Source organism: Lissotriton helveticus, chromosome 1_1 (genome assembly GCF_964261635.1).
Source record: "Lissotriton helveticus chromosome 1_1, aLisHel1.1, whole genome shotgun sequence".
Lineage (NCBI taxonomy): Eukaryota > Metazoa > Chordata > Amphibia > Caudata > Salamandridae > Lissotriton > Lissotriton helveticus.
Genome location: NC_136057.1, coordinates 130,621,353 through 130,638,697, shown reverse-complemented (window position 1 = coordinate 130,638,697; position 17,345 = coordinate 130,621,353). Strand labels below are relative to the sequence as shown.

Below are 17,345 nucleotides of genomic sequence, written 5' to 3'. Positions count from 1 at the left end.
GGGAGCATTGCTATGCACTCAGGAAGCAAAGGCATACCCATCAGAGGAAAGGATCAGAAAGATAGTCGGATTGGCATCCACCCTTCAATCAAAAAAGTGCACTTCTGTAAGAATATACAAGTCCTTGTTGGGAATGAGGTCTTCTTGTATCCCACTGGTTCCAAACCTCCGTCTTCGGATGAGGCCTTTACAGGAGCACCTAGACGAGCAGTGGATTCAATCAAAAGGTACATTCGAAGATCGGATCGTCATATCTCATCAGATGAAAAAGGCTATGTCATGGTGGAAGGTTCGGGAAAACTTGAGTCAAGGCCTGGATTTCGAACCTCAGAGTCACAGATATGTGATGACATCAGATGCTTCGCTGCAAGGTTGGGGAGCGCATCTGCAGGAACTGGAAATCCAGGGACACTGGTCAGAGTGGGAAGCAAAATTGCACATAAACATGCTGGAGCTGAAAGCGGTTTTCTTAGGTCTGCAAGCCTTTTTGCCCAGGATACAGGGGTCTGCAGTGCTGATGAAGAAGGACAGCGCAACGACAATGTTCTATCTCTTGAAACGAGACACCGCAAGGTATTTGCGCGCTCTAGAAATTTTAAAAATAAATAAAATAAAATAAACAAGGAGGAACGAGATCGAAGATGCTTTCCTTGCTAGCACAGAAAATTTGGAAATGGCTGATCCGTCACAACATTTCAATTCAAGTACAACACATTCAGGGTGTTCACAACACAACGGCAGATTTCCTAAGCCGCACAGCAACTGTGTCACACGAGTGGGAATTGGACCGGGTTCAACTATACAGAGTGTTTCAAAGATGGGGCACACCAACATTCGATTTGTTCGCAACCCGAGACAACACAAAGTGCGAACAGTTTGCAACCAGATACTCTCAACATAGATTGCTGGGAAATGCATTACATCTGAATTGGACGGGAATGTTTGCTTATGCGTTCCCTCCATTCCCATTGAATCCAAAAGTACTCTGCAAAATGAGGGCAGAGTCATGCCATGTAATTCTAATAGCGCCAGCCTGGTCGAGGCAAGCCTGGTTTTCGGAGCTTCTGCAACTCTCAGTGTCCACAGGATTCAGCTCCCGATTTTCCAGAACCTGATATCAATGAGCAACGGGCAAATCCTTCATCCAACCTTAACATCGCTGAAATTATCAGCATGGAACCTCATGAGTGCGAATTTCAGGCCATGAACATACCTCAAGATTGCAAAGAAATCTTATTACAATCTAGAGCTGTTTCCACAAACAAAACGTACGCAGCAAAATGGACAAGATTCTGTCATTGGTGCGCTGCTAATACGCTGCATCCGTTCACAGTGTCTCCGGAACGTATTTTGCCTTACCTGCTGTCATTATCGAAAGCGGGTCTCTCGCATGCCTCATTGAAGGTACACTTGGCGGCAATATCAAGATACAGGAGAGTTCCAAATCAGCAGTCACTCTGGTCTCACAGAGTAATTAAAGAATTTGTCAAAGGACTTTTTAGAGCATTTCCCCCAATTCAAAGGCCGCCAATTTCCTGGCATCTCAACACGGTGTTAGCTCAGCTTATGAGACCTCCATTCGAACCAATACATAAGATAGATCTCCAATTCATATCATGAAAGACGGCACTACTCTTGGCTCTTACTTCAGCGAGGAGAGTTAGCGAGATACAGGCTTTCTCAATAGAAGAGCCTTTCCTTCAATTTCGACGAGACAGGGTAATACTAAGGACAAATCCCAAGTTTATCCCTAAGGTTCCTACAATATTTCATCTTAATGAGCCAATTATTCTACCTACTTTGTTTGGAAATCTTTCATCGGAAGCAGCGAGGGCCCTGCACTCTCTCGATATCAAAAGGTGTCTGAAGTTCTATATCGAGAGAACAAAAAGCTTTAGGAAGTCAAGTCAATTGTTTATTGCCTTTGAGGGGCAAAGGAAAGGACTTCCGCTGTCAAGATCGAGCATTTCCAGATGGATTACGTCTGCTATCGTCAAATGTCACGAAAAAGCTGGAAAGTCGCTTCAATCCAGGGTGCAAGCTCATTCCACAAGAAAGATGGCGACATCTATGGCCTTGTTTGCAGGGGTGTCGCTGCCAGACATTTGCAGAGCAGCAACGTGGAAGAGTATACATTCATTTACTAGACACTACTGTCTGGAAACTGCGTGGAAGGAGGACACGGCAGTGGGGCAAGCCGTTCTGCAGCGACTATTTCAATAAGGTATTCTTTAATTGGTGTACCTGTTGTATACAGTTTATAAGTCTGTGCATGTACTTTCAAGTTTCTTAGTTTCTTGTTGAAGTTATTAATGTCTATATTCTTGATCAATGTGTGAATGTTTTCGCATTTGTTTCAATTATATGCAAGTTATGTTATTTAAAAGATAATTATGGATTTATCCATTTATCAGGTGGTGTTTGTAAAAATTTGGACATCACAAGTTTTAACAACAGAACCATTCTATTGGGGTTCTATCCTGGAAACGCCAACGTTTTTTCCGGTACTACTTGCTACTCTGATACAAGCATGTGAATCTATGGAAGATTCAATACTGGAGAATAAAATAGTTACTTACCTGTACACTATAGTTCTCCAGTATTATCTTTCATAGATTCACATGCGCCCGCCCACCTCCCCGTTTCTCAGGCAGAACCGGTTTCCTCTGGTATATCCATGTCTCTCACTTGGGGCTGGAAATCTGAGGCAGGAACGTTCTGTTGGGGTGTGTGATGTCAGGGCAGGGGTGTTGATTGGCTAAGTTTTGGACCAAACAACGAGAAGGTCTGGTTACCAAATAATTTCAGGCCCTATGGGCTTATCTATGCAGTTTTCTCTTCTCTATGATACTGCTTTGGTCATTCTGTTACCTTGAGACTCCCACCATGACGACGGGGAAGATACAAGCATGTGAATCTATGAAAGATAATACTGGAGAACTATAGTGTACAGGTAAATAACTATTTTCTTCTCTACAGCAGCAAATCATGTATGCGCCCTGTAGAAAGCATGTTTGAATGAAACATGGAATGCATTGCAGCCAACAATCTATGCAACATCATAGCAGAGTGCAAGATAACTTGTGTTATTATTCCAGCAGAACGAAATGCCATTCCTAATGTGTACGTCATTTTAAAGACAAACCCAGGAAAATGTACGGTCAGTGTTGTTCTTCTGCCAGTTAAAAGACTAGTACCATTAATGTGCCAGGAAATAGAATACTATGAGAAATCCTACTTGTTGGCAGGGTGCTGCCGGCCACTATTTTGCAGGTTACTTCCAACATAATCTGATTTATACATACATACTCCAGGGTCCAGCCAGCTATAGGGTCTGCACACAGCAGTCTTGAGCCACTCAAGTACTACGGTGGCCCTAACACTAAATATTTGGGACAAGGTACTGAGGCATAGAGAGCTGATCATATTCCCTGCCCATAAACTCTGTTTCAGTTACCACGCGCACAATCGTACCTGCTCTCGCTGCTTGTGTTCGCGTGCCCGTTTGTCCCGGGGATACTGTACCTGCACCCGCTCCGCTCTTGCTGAACGCCGAGCGGAGCGTTAAGTGAATAGAGGATCCGGGGGCCCGTGGTGCCCTGCTGGAGGCTGAGAATTGCAGCCGGAGGCCAGGGGGGAGGTCCAGACTTTAGCTGAGAAGCTTGAGGCGGCGAAACCCTGGCACCCGGCACATTAACCATAAATTTAAACTTAAAATAAAACACAGGCCCTAAGAAGTGCTGTAGGCACCAGCAGAGTTAGAGTTGGTGACAGCACCTGGGCAGACAATTAGCCGACGGTAGCAGGGGGCTGGAAGAGCGGAGTGCACAGCGGCAAACCGTGAAACAGAGGTAATTGAGGAGCAGTTGTCCTACATAGGTTTAAAATATGGAAGGGCTGTAATTGTTTTTCTTAATAATCAAGGACATTAAAACGAACCCAAAAGCGACGGCGCTAGTCACACGGGTACAGGATATTGAATTGGTATTGGCAAAAGGGGCCTCGTGATCTAATCCCAAATCTAAAAGATGACACCGTCCCAAGCAATAACCCGTAAGACAATAAAACGGGAAAAAGAATGAGATTAACATTCCAGCGGAGTAGGTAAATCAAAAGGGGCGCTGAGTGAGCCAACTGGAAGTAAAAAACAAGTAGCAAGGAATGTACAATCCTTGACGCTAACACTGCAATCAGCAAAACCAAAAATAGCAAAAGGTGGTTCATCAGTGTCTAACTCAGTTCAGTTCAAAACGTCTTTATTTCGATATATTTCATCATAAAAGACATCATAAAACACTTTCTTCTTCTATTTACAACATTTACCATAAAAAAGTACTTAAAAGCTTAATTTAGCCATACATTCCCAAACACATCTCCTACCAGTACATAATTACACATTTACACTGAGCTACTAAATAGTTAATTGATTAAAATACATAAAACAGGATTAAATTAGCATATAAAGACTTCATGTTGCTGCTTCAAGCTCCTTACCTGTGCGAGTTATCGGGAACGATGCAGGGGCAGACCCAAACCAGCCACACGTGGAGATCAATGACAAATACTGAATAATTAACAGAGCTTCCAAGCTGGTGACCATTACTTAATTGACCCTGAAAATAAAAGACGTTTTTAGTATTCTGGTGACTCCTGACCATAAAAACAAAGGTTATCAATTCAATATTGTGTCAAATACTTAAGAAATGGAACTGAATGTGCTGAATCGGATGTTGTCCCAGGTCATGCGTGACAGACACCTTCCACCACTGTTGCTTATGGGACTTGTAGTTTTGTTTTTCCCATTAAAAGGATGGTCTCTAAAGTCCCAGTGTTCTAAGCGATGTTGGTCAAAATCAGAGGCCTGACGCAGGATGAAGCATGACACTGCTCTGCTTAGCAGTGAGATGAATGACAGTTCCCCATCCCTTCCATTCTTTGACAGACAGAGGCTCGTTGGCCTTTCATATTTTTTTGCAACGACAAAGAAACTTTATTGCAGCTTCTGTCAACTGAAGAGATAAAACCCCTGGGCGTGTTTAATTAACTACTGACAAAAATGAACAATCAAGAACATGAGTTTCTGGAAAACTAACAAGCACCCAATCAGAATCAGCCGCCCTTCACACCCAGGAAATCCTACTCTATGGCAGGGTGCTGCCTGCCACAATATATTGCAGGTTACTTCCAACATAATCTGATGTATACATACATACTCCAGGGTGCTGTCAGCTATCGGGTCTGCACACAGCAGTCTGGAGCCACTCAGGAAGGAGGTAAGCTCTTCATTTCATCTGAAGCCCTTAGGTTACATTCACAGCCTGATGGGTCTGGAGAACGTTATCCGCGCTCTAACTGCGCTGAACAGATAGACGTAGCCCATCATAGTCTGTGTTGTGTGCTGGGTGATGCCTGGCATCTTATTATCGTTGGCGGATGGATGAAGCTCTGATAGGAGCTACTACAAGAAGAGCAGAGAAACAGGACCACAGATCGCCACAACTGGCCAGAAGCTGAAGAAAGAACTCTGAAACAGCAAACCTCCTGCACCCTGGAGATTCTCCAGGATAAGCAAATGATGGTAATGAAAATGCAAACTGCAGCATTAAGGTCACACACTACAACAGCATTCCCTTTAGTTCAGTTCAGTTCAGTAATTCTTTATTCGATCATTAAAAAACATCATAAAAGTACACATATATACAGATTTAAAAAATGAATTAAATTACATCTGAACAACTTCTTAATTTGTGTTTAAAATCAGATAAAAAAAAGTATTCTTAAATAATCCAATGATTAGCCCTCTCCTCGTGTTTCTTAACTTCACAGCAATCTTAATAAAATTCATAATACAAAGAAGTGCCCATGGGTCGTTAGCTCTTTGCAAAAAAAGTAGGGCAGTTTTAGCATGACAGAACCTCTCTTTTTTTTAAATCTCCACCAAAAATTTTCACCTAGGAAACTTAAAAAAGGGTCACAGAAGTATAAAGTGAAAGGTGTCCTGCGGAAACCGATTGTCGCAGCCGCAGGCACCCTTCTGCTCAATTGTCAATGTAAAACCTGGCGGATCGGCCAGTCTATGTGGTAATAAATTAAGCCTCAAACGGGTCATTAAAAACCTATCCTGGACGTTGTGCATCAAATACAAATATGGCTCCATGCCCTCATTGTTCTTTAAAAAACTGTGGGCACCTACTGAGTGTTTGGTCATCTCGTCTTCTGCTCTACGTGTGGACAACTGGTCAGACAACATTCTTTTAATGTTCAGTTTATCAGTGTGCAAAATAGTGCTGGTTTTAATAAAAAGGTCCTTCCGGTCCATACCCTCCAAGGTGACCTTAACATACTTTAACCATGGTATTTGTAACCCTTCATCCCTGTGCAGACAGTCTCTCAAAATGTGTCTGCTTAGTTCTGCCTCAGGGTTTACCCAGATTTTTAACCATGCCATGATGGGTCTTAACTTGACCTGGTCCTCTATGAAAGGGATCCCCAATTCACTATGTACAATTGCAGCTGGGGTGCTCTGGGGGACTTTTAAAATCCTTCGCAAATATTTGTTTTCCTCCAGTTGCAGTTGGTCCACATTGACATAACCCCACACTTCTGATCCATACATGACTTTCGAACAGCCTATCGAACTATAAAGGTTCATCACCTGTTCCCGGGGACCAGCGACCTAGCCTTCGGCCAAAATTTCCTATTGCCCCATTTACGGATATTAGTTTAGTGCAGCGATCCTCAACTAGGGATTTAAATTTTAGTGCACCATCAAATAGCAGCCCCAGGTAGGAGAAAGACTGCACCTTTTCTAGTGTGTGGTTCCCTATTTTATGTGAGAACCTCTTACAAGGCTTGGTTCCAGCCAACATCACAAAGGACTTGCTCAGGTTCACCGACAGATCCAAAGTGCCCATACATTTAACAAATCCATCAATTAAACATTGCAGGCCCTTCGGGGTGCGGGCAAGCAGGACCGCGTCATCTGTGTATAAAAGCACCGGTATATGACGCGGTCTACTCTCGGGCAATCTGTGTTTAGATCAATCAAAGCCTGCTCTAGGTTGTTAATATAAAGTGAAAACAGGAAGGAGGCCAGGATGCAACCCTGTCTCACCCCGCTCGTACAAAGGAATGGTTCTGTGTCCCCCCCCTCCGTGTTATAACGCACTTTGGCTGTGGTGTCCCTATGCAGCGCTCTAAGGATGTTGATCAAACCTGGGACAATTCCCATATCTCTCATCAGGCACCATAGCTTTTTCCTGTTAACATGGTCAAAAGCGGCCGCCAGGTCCATGAACCCCAGATACATAGCTTCATTGCTGGCTTTAGTGTATTTTGCAACCAGCAAATAAAGATTGAGGCATTGATCACTTGTGGACCTCCCAGTTCTAAAGCCATACTGGATATCCGTTATTATATGGTGATCTTCTGTCCATTCCATGAGCTGCAGCAAAATTAACATCAAAAACATCAATCAGGGAGATTGGTCTATAACATTGCGGATTATCCCTGTTGCCCTTCTTAAAGATGGGAACAATAACTGCAGTAGACCAAGAGCGAGGTAAACCATACTGAACTGCCGCATTTAACACTCTTGTGAGAATGGGCGCCCACAAATCTACATTGCTTAAATACAAGTCAGGAGGTGAGCCATCGGGTCTGGGGCTTTGTTACGTGTCAGGTCCTGGATCCCCTGCATTATTTCAGCTAGAGACAACTCGATAACTGGGCCCTGTGATTCAGCCCACCCCCTCTCCATATCTATATCCTGGTTATGATTGTACAATCCCTCAAAATGTGATACCCACTGTCCCGGTAAGATGTTCGTCCCAATCCCAGGGGTATTACTAATCTGAAAGCATGGGTTATTTACAATCCTCCAGAATTGGGCCATGTCCCTTCTTTCTTCAGCCTCTCTTAGGTCTGCCTATGCTTCCTTTTGGAGAGTAGTCTTTCTTTGTTTAAGCGCGCATTTGTATGTTCGTCTGCACTGGACTATTCTTAAATTGTCCCTGGGTTAGATTTTAGACTGGTTTTTAAGTCTCTCAGTGCTCGCGAGCACTTGCTGTTGAACCCTTTCTTCATGGGAGCTTTTGTTTTTAGTAGACCATCTACCAGTTTGGTCACTGATCTAAATGCCCTGACCAATTTTTTGCTTGCCTAGATGCTAAAATATAATCAATATAAGGGGAGCATCCTTTCCCTTTAAAAGTTGGAGTGAGGGACCCATCTTCCTCCAGGTGGGCCAGATCAATGGTATGTTCCAAATCATGGGTCTTTAGAAGGTTACTAAGGTCTGTTCCCTCTGGGGAATGTTCAAAGTGTGAGCCCTTCTCAATGGGGCATCGGGACCAGTCTGCATTCAAGGGGAACAGGGTTGGACACATGTGACAATTAAAATCACCCATTATTAATATAGTGGTTTCTGAAGCCCCTTTTCTATGGGCTGCTTCCTGATGAAGTCTATAGTCTAGTCCCTTTAATGTAGGATTGTTTCCTTTTGTAGACCCTGCATTGTATAGGTTGAACAAGGTCAACCTTAGCCCGAAACTGGTAAAGCCTAAGGCCTGGATGGTGTGTGAGGTCCAAGGGGGACTGGTCCAGACTCCTTCCAGGTTTAGGTCTACATATACTGATAAGCCTCCAATCGCTCTTCCTGACCTTGCTTTTTGAACTGGCACAAAGAAACATTTGTACCCTGCCAAATGGAAGGGGTTACTGTCAACCGCCCAGGTCTCTTGTAGGCTAATTATCTGAAACCCACTGATGTACTGTCTCCATTCGTTGTTGTTAAATTTTCCTGCCAGGCCCGTGATATTCCAGGTTAATATCTTTAGCTCCCCACCACTTGAGATTCCCTGCCTAGGTGATTATCTCTCTGACTTTGGACCCTCGACCCTTCCTCAGTACTTGGAGGTGTGATTTGTATCCCGGGTCTCTGCGTTGATGACAGGGCTGGTACCACCCTCGACTTCTCTTCCAGTGTACTACGTGTTTGAGGGTGGGGTTGGTTTTCAGTCTCCTGGGTGATCTCCCTATTAGAGCTTGTTAATAAATAAGGTACTTTCCTTACATGGAGTTGTGACCAAGACATCATTTTTAATCCCACCCAACCCTATTTCTGCCCGGTCCAGTAAGTTAATTTTGACACCCTCACTCCTGATTGACTCCACTACTTGATCTGATGATATTCCTGGTCAATCGTTATCTTCTAGGGACATAAGGGGACCAAATCTGTTTGCCCAGTTAGGAACATCTTGTTTATTTACCAGAGCATCGTTTGTGGGATAGCTTCGAGCCCCCTTGACATTTTGGCCCATCCCCGGTCTCCCCAGGTAATGCCTTGGGTCGAGGGGGCACATTGCATGGGATAAAAATATCCCAGCGACAGCGTTCTTATGTTACTGGCTGATTGAAAAGAGCCACTAGTTAATATATACTCTACCAATCTGATGTCCCTAAAGTTCACATTTATACAGTTGCCCACCAGGTCTTTGCTTTCCCTACCAATCCAATTCACCCTTCTGACATGTAAGATTTCTCCACTTTTGTTCCCTACCACTGGTCTGTTCTCATTCAGCCAGGCTATTGTCTTGTTTTTAAGCTCTGGATAGGACTCTTTCTGATCTGGCTTCAGTTCTGGGACTCCCCCAAGTACCACTACGTAGGGGCATGCCTCGGGCAAAGGATTTATACTAGGTAGGGGCTTAATTGATCTTGGGTTGGTGTCTTGATCTAGATTTTGTGTCTCTGGTGATTTGTTATTCAGCGGCTTTTTATTTTGCAATTGTGCTGGTAACGTACTAGACCTTCTATCTAGAACACTAGTGCCTCCGTCCTGGCGGGGTACAGTGTTCATTTGTATCGGCAAGCCAAGGGTTGTTGGGTCCTGTGTTGCACTTTGTGGGTTACTGACAGTACAGTCGGATAGTGTAACAGACTGAAGGAACTTTGCTAGGTTCTAATATGGAAGTACTACCACTCGCACTAAGATTCCCTGGGCTGCCCAGTATCCTTTCCCTCTTGTGTAAAACATGTATAATTGTGTCCAGTCTACTGGCTAGTGGTTTGATCTGACTCACTATAAATGTTTCTAAAGATTTTTGTAGATCTATTACCACCTGAGCCATCCAACTTGGGGGGGATAGCTGTTGGGCCACTTGAACTTCATAAACCTCTACCTCTATGTGTCTAGTTTGAGCGATAGTTGACCTTGATTTGATTTTCTTAGTGCCTGGGTTCTTCTGGCATACTCTTCTTTTCTTACTGGTAGGGGCTATCTTATCTGGCAATGATGTCACCTGGACTTCACCAATAGCCAGCTGTGCGCATGGAATGTCCTGGGTGATTAACTCAAGGCTAGTGTCTGGGGAGACACCTGTTCTCTCGATGTTATCCTGGGGTAAAGTAAGAGGGTCAATTAATGGTGTTAGAGACAGTCGTCTCTCCGTGCGCTCTATTTCGTTGGAGACTGCCCCTAGGGCTTTCCGCAACATGCGATCAATCGCGGTGGGTTGTATATTAGGAGGGGGCAATGAGTTAAGATCCTGTACAATTACCCTTGGTGTAAGAGGGACATTTGATTTTGCTTTTGCTGCACGGGTATTTGCTTTGTTAGCCATGCTGTGTTTGGACACTAGGTGTGACTACCCCAATAGATTAAATCAAACACTCACAGAAAAGTACTCCAAGCCCCGAACATTCACAGATGTACCATGGACCAGGGAGCCCCCCTCTAGCCCTCTTCTTTTTGCTTACAGTTTTTGGGGGCCCAGTGTTCAGTTCAAGAGTCCTTCTGCAATTCCTTCTCGAGTCACCGGTTACTATCACTCCCTCCGAGATGAAAAAGTCCAGAGCCTAAGGGCCAAAGGGGGTGGCCCAGCCCAGCCTGGAGGCCTTGGACGGTCCCACCCTTGTCCCGGGCAGCGAGGGCCCTTCCGAAGATTTATGCGCCTCCTGGCGCTGGGCGATGGCGCGTTCTTCTTGCGCCGTCCGGGGGGTTAATCGGAAATGTAGTTTGAGCAACCCAGTAGGTAGGGGTGGACGTGGCAACGGCCGCGAGTTCAGCGACAAACCACCACCACAGCAGGGCAAGGATAACTGACAGCAACAGGAGCAATACTAGTTCAAGCTTCCAGAGTGTCCCGCGCTGCGAGGGCCCTCCCAAAGATTTATGCGCCTCCTGGCGCTGGGGGATGACGCGTTCTTCTTGCGCCGCCCGGGGGGTTGATCGGAAATGTAGTTTGAGCAACCCGGTAGGTAGGGGCGGACGCGGCAACGGCCGCGAGTTCAGCGACAAACCCCCACCACAGCAGGGCAAGGATAACTGGCAGCAACAGGAGCAATACTAGTTCAAGCTTCCAGAGCATTCCCTTTAAACCAAAGGTAACAGCCTACAAGAAAAAACTAAACAAAAAGCAACAAAACTAGAAAATGCATTTTCCCTCAAATGCTCCAAAAGAGAAACTGTTAATACAAATGAACAATATTAAACTTTGTTGGTACCTTAGTAATGTGCTTACTTCTGGGCTTCACTCCGTCTGCAGCAATAACGCTCTGAAAGGAGAAATTACTGCTGTGAGTCTCAGAGTCTTCCATATTACTGGTCTCAGTCACGAAGACTGTGGTGTCGGAAGATAACTTTCTCTTATTTGGCTTTATAGTTCCACCAGTCACGCCATTGCTTTTAGCAGACACGCTACTGTCGGCAGCATCAAAACTTCAGGCAGACCTGCAATGCGGATCTCACCACTCACACTGGGTGAATATTCAACAAGTACGTCTCAGCTTACCAAGCAGAACAAAATAATCGGGTCTCATAACCATACCCAGAGTCACAGCTAGCTCTGCCGCCACTTGAGCACACCCAGACACCTCAGCACTTAAGCACTAGTTCCAGGGGAGACCATCTGTGAAGTCCTTGTTAACTTGCACCACTCCACAAGAAGCATCATGGGCAGCGTCTAACACCGCTACCACAAACATTCATGAACATCCAAATCCTCGTCACCCAAACTACCCAAAAGTGGCTTTCTAGATAGGCAGCCAGCCCTGTCTCTGTGTACAAATTTGATGCCAAAGTTGTAATTTTAAAAAACAGCCTTAGCAGCCTTACAGGGGCCTTACTGATACCATTAAGGGTTCAAACCAAAGGGCTGTGGTCTGTGTACTTTAAAAGATGCATGTCCCCAGATCTCTTCTGGACAATAAAAACTGGCGAAACCATTCAGAGGAATTGGTGACATCATAAATCATGTAAAAGGCCAGTAAGCTCACTCAGTACCCTCAGAAAAACAGAGCGCACTCTATGAATGAGAGGTACTGCCTGAGCTTTAAGTTTGATACAATGCTCAACCCATTTACTGCACCCACTCGGTTAACAATAGGAGAATGTAGTAAAGTATTCTTAATGTCATAGGCATAAAAATTTACATTCGATATAGGCCTGTCACTCAACACCGCTGGATTATCAGGACCCGGCCTCATAGCGAAACCCAACTTAGTCTGATTCTGCCATTCCATCCCTTACCTTCCATTGATAGATACATACATTTTTGAGGGAATCGTTTTACCCAATCATTCCAGCAGACTAACAAAGTAATCCAGTATATATCGATATCCTGCTCACCTAAGGTGTGGGGATTTATACTGGAGCTGGTCAGCTGTTTCTCACAGCTCTAGGTTTATCAAAGGCTACATCACACAAAATCTTGATGGATAGTCCTGAATGCGCCATTCCATTTAACAACACCGTACCAGCATGAACCATACACAAGGGACACATTACCTGTCGCATGAAGGTGGAACGAACTATGAAATCAATTGCTAAAACTAAGTTATTCCCTCTGGAGACATTCTTCCTCATTAACATCAATTGTGCCGACTTTTACAGTAGTGCATACAATCATACTGCTTGAAAATGCCCCAACACTGCAACACTGTCCTTGATCCGGGCCTTTCCCATTACTTCCCACGTGTGCCTTAAACCCACAACTGTAACAACTGCCATAATGAGCTTTCTCAGCCCAATTCATTTGTGTCCGGTCTCTGGAGTTCACAGAACAACCCAGAGCAGTCCCAAGAATGCGACTCACTGGTGATGTGCCCTCCTCAGAGGTCAGTGTTCCAGATGGAAGAGTGGAGCGCTCTATGCTTTTAGGAATGTTCACCTCTCGGGGAGAGTTGGGTTCCTGCAGCTCAGTAATCTCTCCTGCAAATTCTTAGATAAACAGTTAAACACAAACTCGTCTCTGCTACATACATCCACTCTGTTCTCAAATTTGCTTGGGGCTGTCAAAATGCAAGAGCTGCAATATATTTGTTTTAAAAAGTTGTGACGTTCAAGCGTGATGCTTGGTTCATCTCTAAACTGAATTTTGTAGCGGTTCTGTTCCCGCACAATACTCTTCCCATATTCCAAGTGATTCAACCCTGGTAGGTAATCAACTGCCTATTTGCAGATCATTTCTAAAAACTCTCTGCTAGTTTCTGCAAGAAATTGGATTATTTGTGGTGAAAGAGGAAAAATCACAACCCCTGTCAGAGTGAATTCCCAACGCCATTAAAAGTAACCTGGAGTCAACCCCCTGGTACCTAAGGCACGGAACAGGCAGGCTTAACTTAGGACAATATGTAAAATATGTATGCAGAAACCAAAACAGTAAAAGTCAAAATGCAAAACAATAAAAACAAAAAAAACAAAATAGAAAAATAATGTAAAATGTAATGAACAAAATAACAATAAAATGACAAAACCCAATAAGCGGAATCTGAGATATGAAATGTAACGCTTCAAGTAGCGATAGTGCCAAGAATCACAAGGTGCCAATGATACTCCATTGTTGCGGAAGACCTAGGCATAAATTGATGGTGACCACGATGGAAGTCAGGTCGGATACACCAACCAGGTTCGTGCTGGTCAAAGATTTTACCTTTTTTTTTTTTTTTAACTTTTTATTTAAGTTGCAGGTATACATCATATGCATACGGTTGCCTTCAAGTTAACAATTCCAGTTCTCACAGTCTTTTAACTTTGACTCATATTAATTAACTAATAATCATATAATCATCTTGTGAGTTTTGTACAGGTGTGTCAATTCTCGCGTCCATATAGTCACTCAGTCATCTCTTGAGCACATTCTAGAGGACCTTCAGCTTTCAGCGTGTGTTAAAATAAGCAACAATATAGAAACATGTAACATTATAAAAAGGTCATCACAGGTAGATATACTCTTACGTTTAAAATAAGCAACAATATAGAAACATGTAACATTATAAAAAGGTCATCACAGGTAGATATACTCTTACGTTTGTACCGACCGTCAGCCATCCCTCACGATCCCAGTTACAATAGAACGGTACATTGTCTGACAGTTCAACTTTAGTAATCACCCCCCTAGCATCTAATCGTCCTCCCCTTCGGAGTCGAGGTCTTCGTCCTCCGGCAATGGGTCACAAAGGTCCCCTCTATAAATATTCCATGCTGTCCATACCTTATTCCATTTGCGGGGGCAGGCCCTTAACACATAGACCGCTCTTTCCGTAATCATCAGCTTGTCCATATTGTTACCCCACCTATTAGCTGTAGGGAAATCCGGTGATCCCCACTGTTGCGCAATGTCACGTTTGGCCACCATCATGGCCAGGGTAGCCCATATCATTTCATGCCTATTTAGATCAGTAGGGTCCCAGATACTCAATAAGCATTTTCGAGGTTCTGGCAAAATGGAGATCTTAAGCGTTTGCGAGACAGTACGCATAACCTGCCTCCAGAAGTCTTGTATGTGTGCGCATTCCCATAGCGTATGATATAGTTTCCCCTCCTCCCCGCACCCCCGAAGACAAAAGGGATGTGGTGCCCGGTGTATTCTGTGAAGCAGGGTCCTAGTGTAATAAATGCGATGTAAGATTTTCAGTTGCTCGCGTGTATTTAACAAGGACCCCCTGGGTATAAAAGAATAAGGTTCCTAGACCAGGGAAAGAGTAAGCAATTGATATGTAGATTTTCAGTTGCACCAGTCTGAATTTCGCCGAGATGCCAACTTCCTTTGGGGAAGCCAGTGCCTCATTCCACTCAGAGTCAGTGATCTCACCTACGTCTCCCACCCAGTTGTCTCGTAACTTTACCGTTGGGTCCCCTAGGTTGTTGATCAGTTTTTTATAGGTGAGGGAAGTTGCGCTTTGCGACATATAGTCTGTTAAGAGTCTGTCTTCTAGTGGCGAGGACTCTGGTATATCATTGCCCGCTGGAATCGCTTGAAGCAGTGCTTGCCTGATCTGCACATATCGAAACGTCTCGGTTGGGCTTAAGTGATATTGCTGTTGGAGCTTTGGGAATGAGATCACCGTGCCTTTGTCCCATAGGTCCCCGACTGTGGAGATTCCTATGGAGTCCCACTGCACAAATCCCTTACAGGATCGTAGGGCTCCCAATGATTTGACGTCCCACAGCGGTGTCAGTTTGGTGATTTTTCCCTGCCATCCTAGCCGCTTTTATGCAATGTGCCATAGGGCCGCTGTGTGGTGTGTCGGGCCCAGAAGTCTCTTGACATATGGCTTGTTATATAGTACTGCGAGCATGCCCTCCGACCCTAGTTGTGACCAGTCAGCTCTATATGCCGGGTCAGTCCTCGGAGAATGTATCCATTGGTTTATTGTTTTAAGGTGGGCCGCCCAGTAGTACAGCTGTATGTTGGGCAGTGCTATTCCCCCTTCATACCAGCTCTTCGTCAACTTGTCGTATGCTATACGCGCTGGTCCATTACTCCAAAGCAGGTTCGAGACCAGTGCCTGTTTGAAATATCTCGGTTCCACAAGGTATGGGGTATTCTCCAGCACATAGAGGAACCTGGGAAGTGCCATCATTTTATAAAGGGCTGCACGCCCAAGGAGGGTCAGCGGCAAGGCCGCCCAGTGTGTGACGTCCGCCCGAAGGCGCTGTATAGGCGGCTTCAAGTTTCTTTCAAAAAAGTCTGTAGCGTTATTCGCAATGACAATGCCCAAATATTTAAAGGAGTCTCGTGCCAGCGCTAGGGGGCAGGTCTCTGGCAGCACCGGTGCTGGACCTTGTAATGTGTATACCACCGACTTTGTCCAGTTCAGGGTATATCCCGACGATTTACCATGCGTGATCTAGCAATGCAGGGATCCCGTTTTCTGGCTCTACCATATAGATCAACATGTCGTCCGCATATAGGGATACTCTATCTTCCCACCCTTCCTCCCATGTGATCCCCCTGAGCAACGGCGTAGTTCTGATTAGGATTGCCAGTGGTTCTATCACTAGGGCGAAGAGCAAGGGTGACAATGGGCACCCCTGCCTAGTCCCTCTTCCCAATGGGAATGTGTGCGAGATGTGGCCATTAGCTACTACTTGAGCCACCGGTTTCGTATATAGCAATCTCACCCATGCTATGAATTTCGGTCCAAAGTCCATGCGTCTCAACACCGCAAATAGATATTCCCATTCCACCAGATCGAAAGCCATTTTGGCATCAAGGGAGAGTATAACCGCCTGTTCGGGGATAAGGTGTGCTCGTGCCATAACCCCATGAATTCGCCTGAGATTCAGTGCTGTACTTCTATGTGGCATAAAGCCTGACTGGTCAGGGTGTATCAGTGTCTGCAAGTGGTGTACCAGACGGGTGGCCAACAGTTTTGCGAGCACCTTGGCCTCCACATTAATCAGGGAGATGGGACGGTATGAGGAGCATTGTGACGGAGGTTTACCTGGCTTAGGTATGGCCACAATCGTGGCCGTTCGTTTGTCTAGTGGCAGTTCCGCCTTCTCCAGACTTTCCATATACATTTGCCGTAGCGGTGCGCTTAGTGTTTCGGCTCGCGCTTTGTACCATTCTAGAGGTATGCCATTGGGTCCCAAGGCTTTACCCGAGTGTAGTGCCTGAATTGCCAGTTGAACCTCATCTTCCGTCGGGTCGAGTTCTAGCTCCTGTATTGCCTCCTGTGTGAGCTTGGGGATGTCTACGGTTTCAAGCGCGCGCATCGCCGCTTGAGCAGTGACCTCTCGTTCAGGGGTATATATCTCTTGGAAGTGGCGCGCTAGGGTGCATACTATGTCCTCCGGGTGCGTCTGGACCTGGCCGTCGTGCGTGTGTAGGCGCTGTATACCTTTAGTACCTCCCCCCCTCTTATCTAGCCATGCCAGCATTTTCCCAGCTTTATCGCCTATGTCGTATACTCTATTAGCTGTACCCGTGACAAGACCCTGGACTGTTGTCGTAAGGTGGGCTCTGTACTGGTGCTGCCTTAATTGTAATGCGTGTGCTGTTTCCGGTGAGGGGTCTGCCATGTGGGTAGTGTTTGCAATGTGGAGCGCCAACTCGAGT

At 45.2% G+C, this 17,345-nt stretch overlaps 1 long non-coding RNA gene across 1 annotated transcript in view; it reads right to left on the bottom strand.

Annotated features, from left to right (window-relative positions):
• The window catches only part of LOC144768264 (uncharacterized), a 32,300-nt gene extending 20,742 nt beyond the window's left edge, over positions 1 to 11,558 (bottom strand). Inside the window, exons 1-2 of the long non-coding RNA XR_013598512.1 lie at positions 11,506 to 11,558; positions 4,495 to 4,613 (exon numbers count right to left, since the gene is read on the bottom strand). This is a non-coding gene — a long non-coding RNA (uncharacterized LOC144768264). The remainder of the gene's footprint in view (positions 1 to 4,494; positions 4,614 to 11,505) is intronic.
• Positions 11,559 to 17,345: the final 5,787 nt, after the last annotated feature.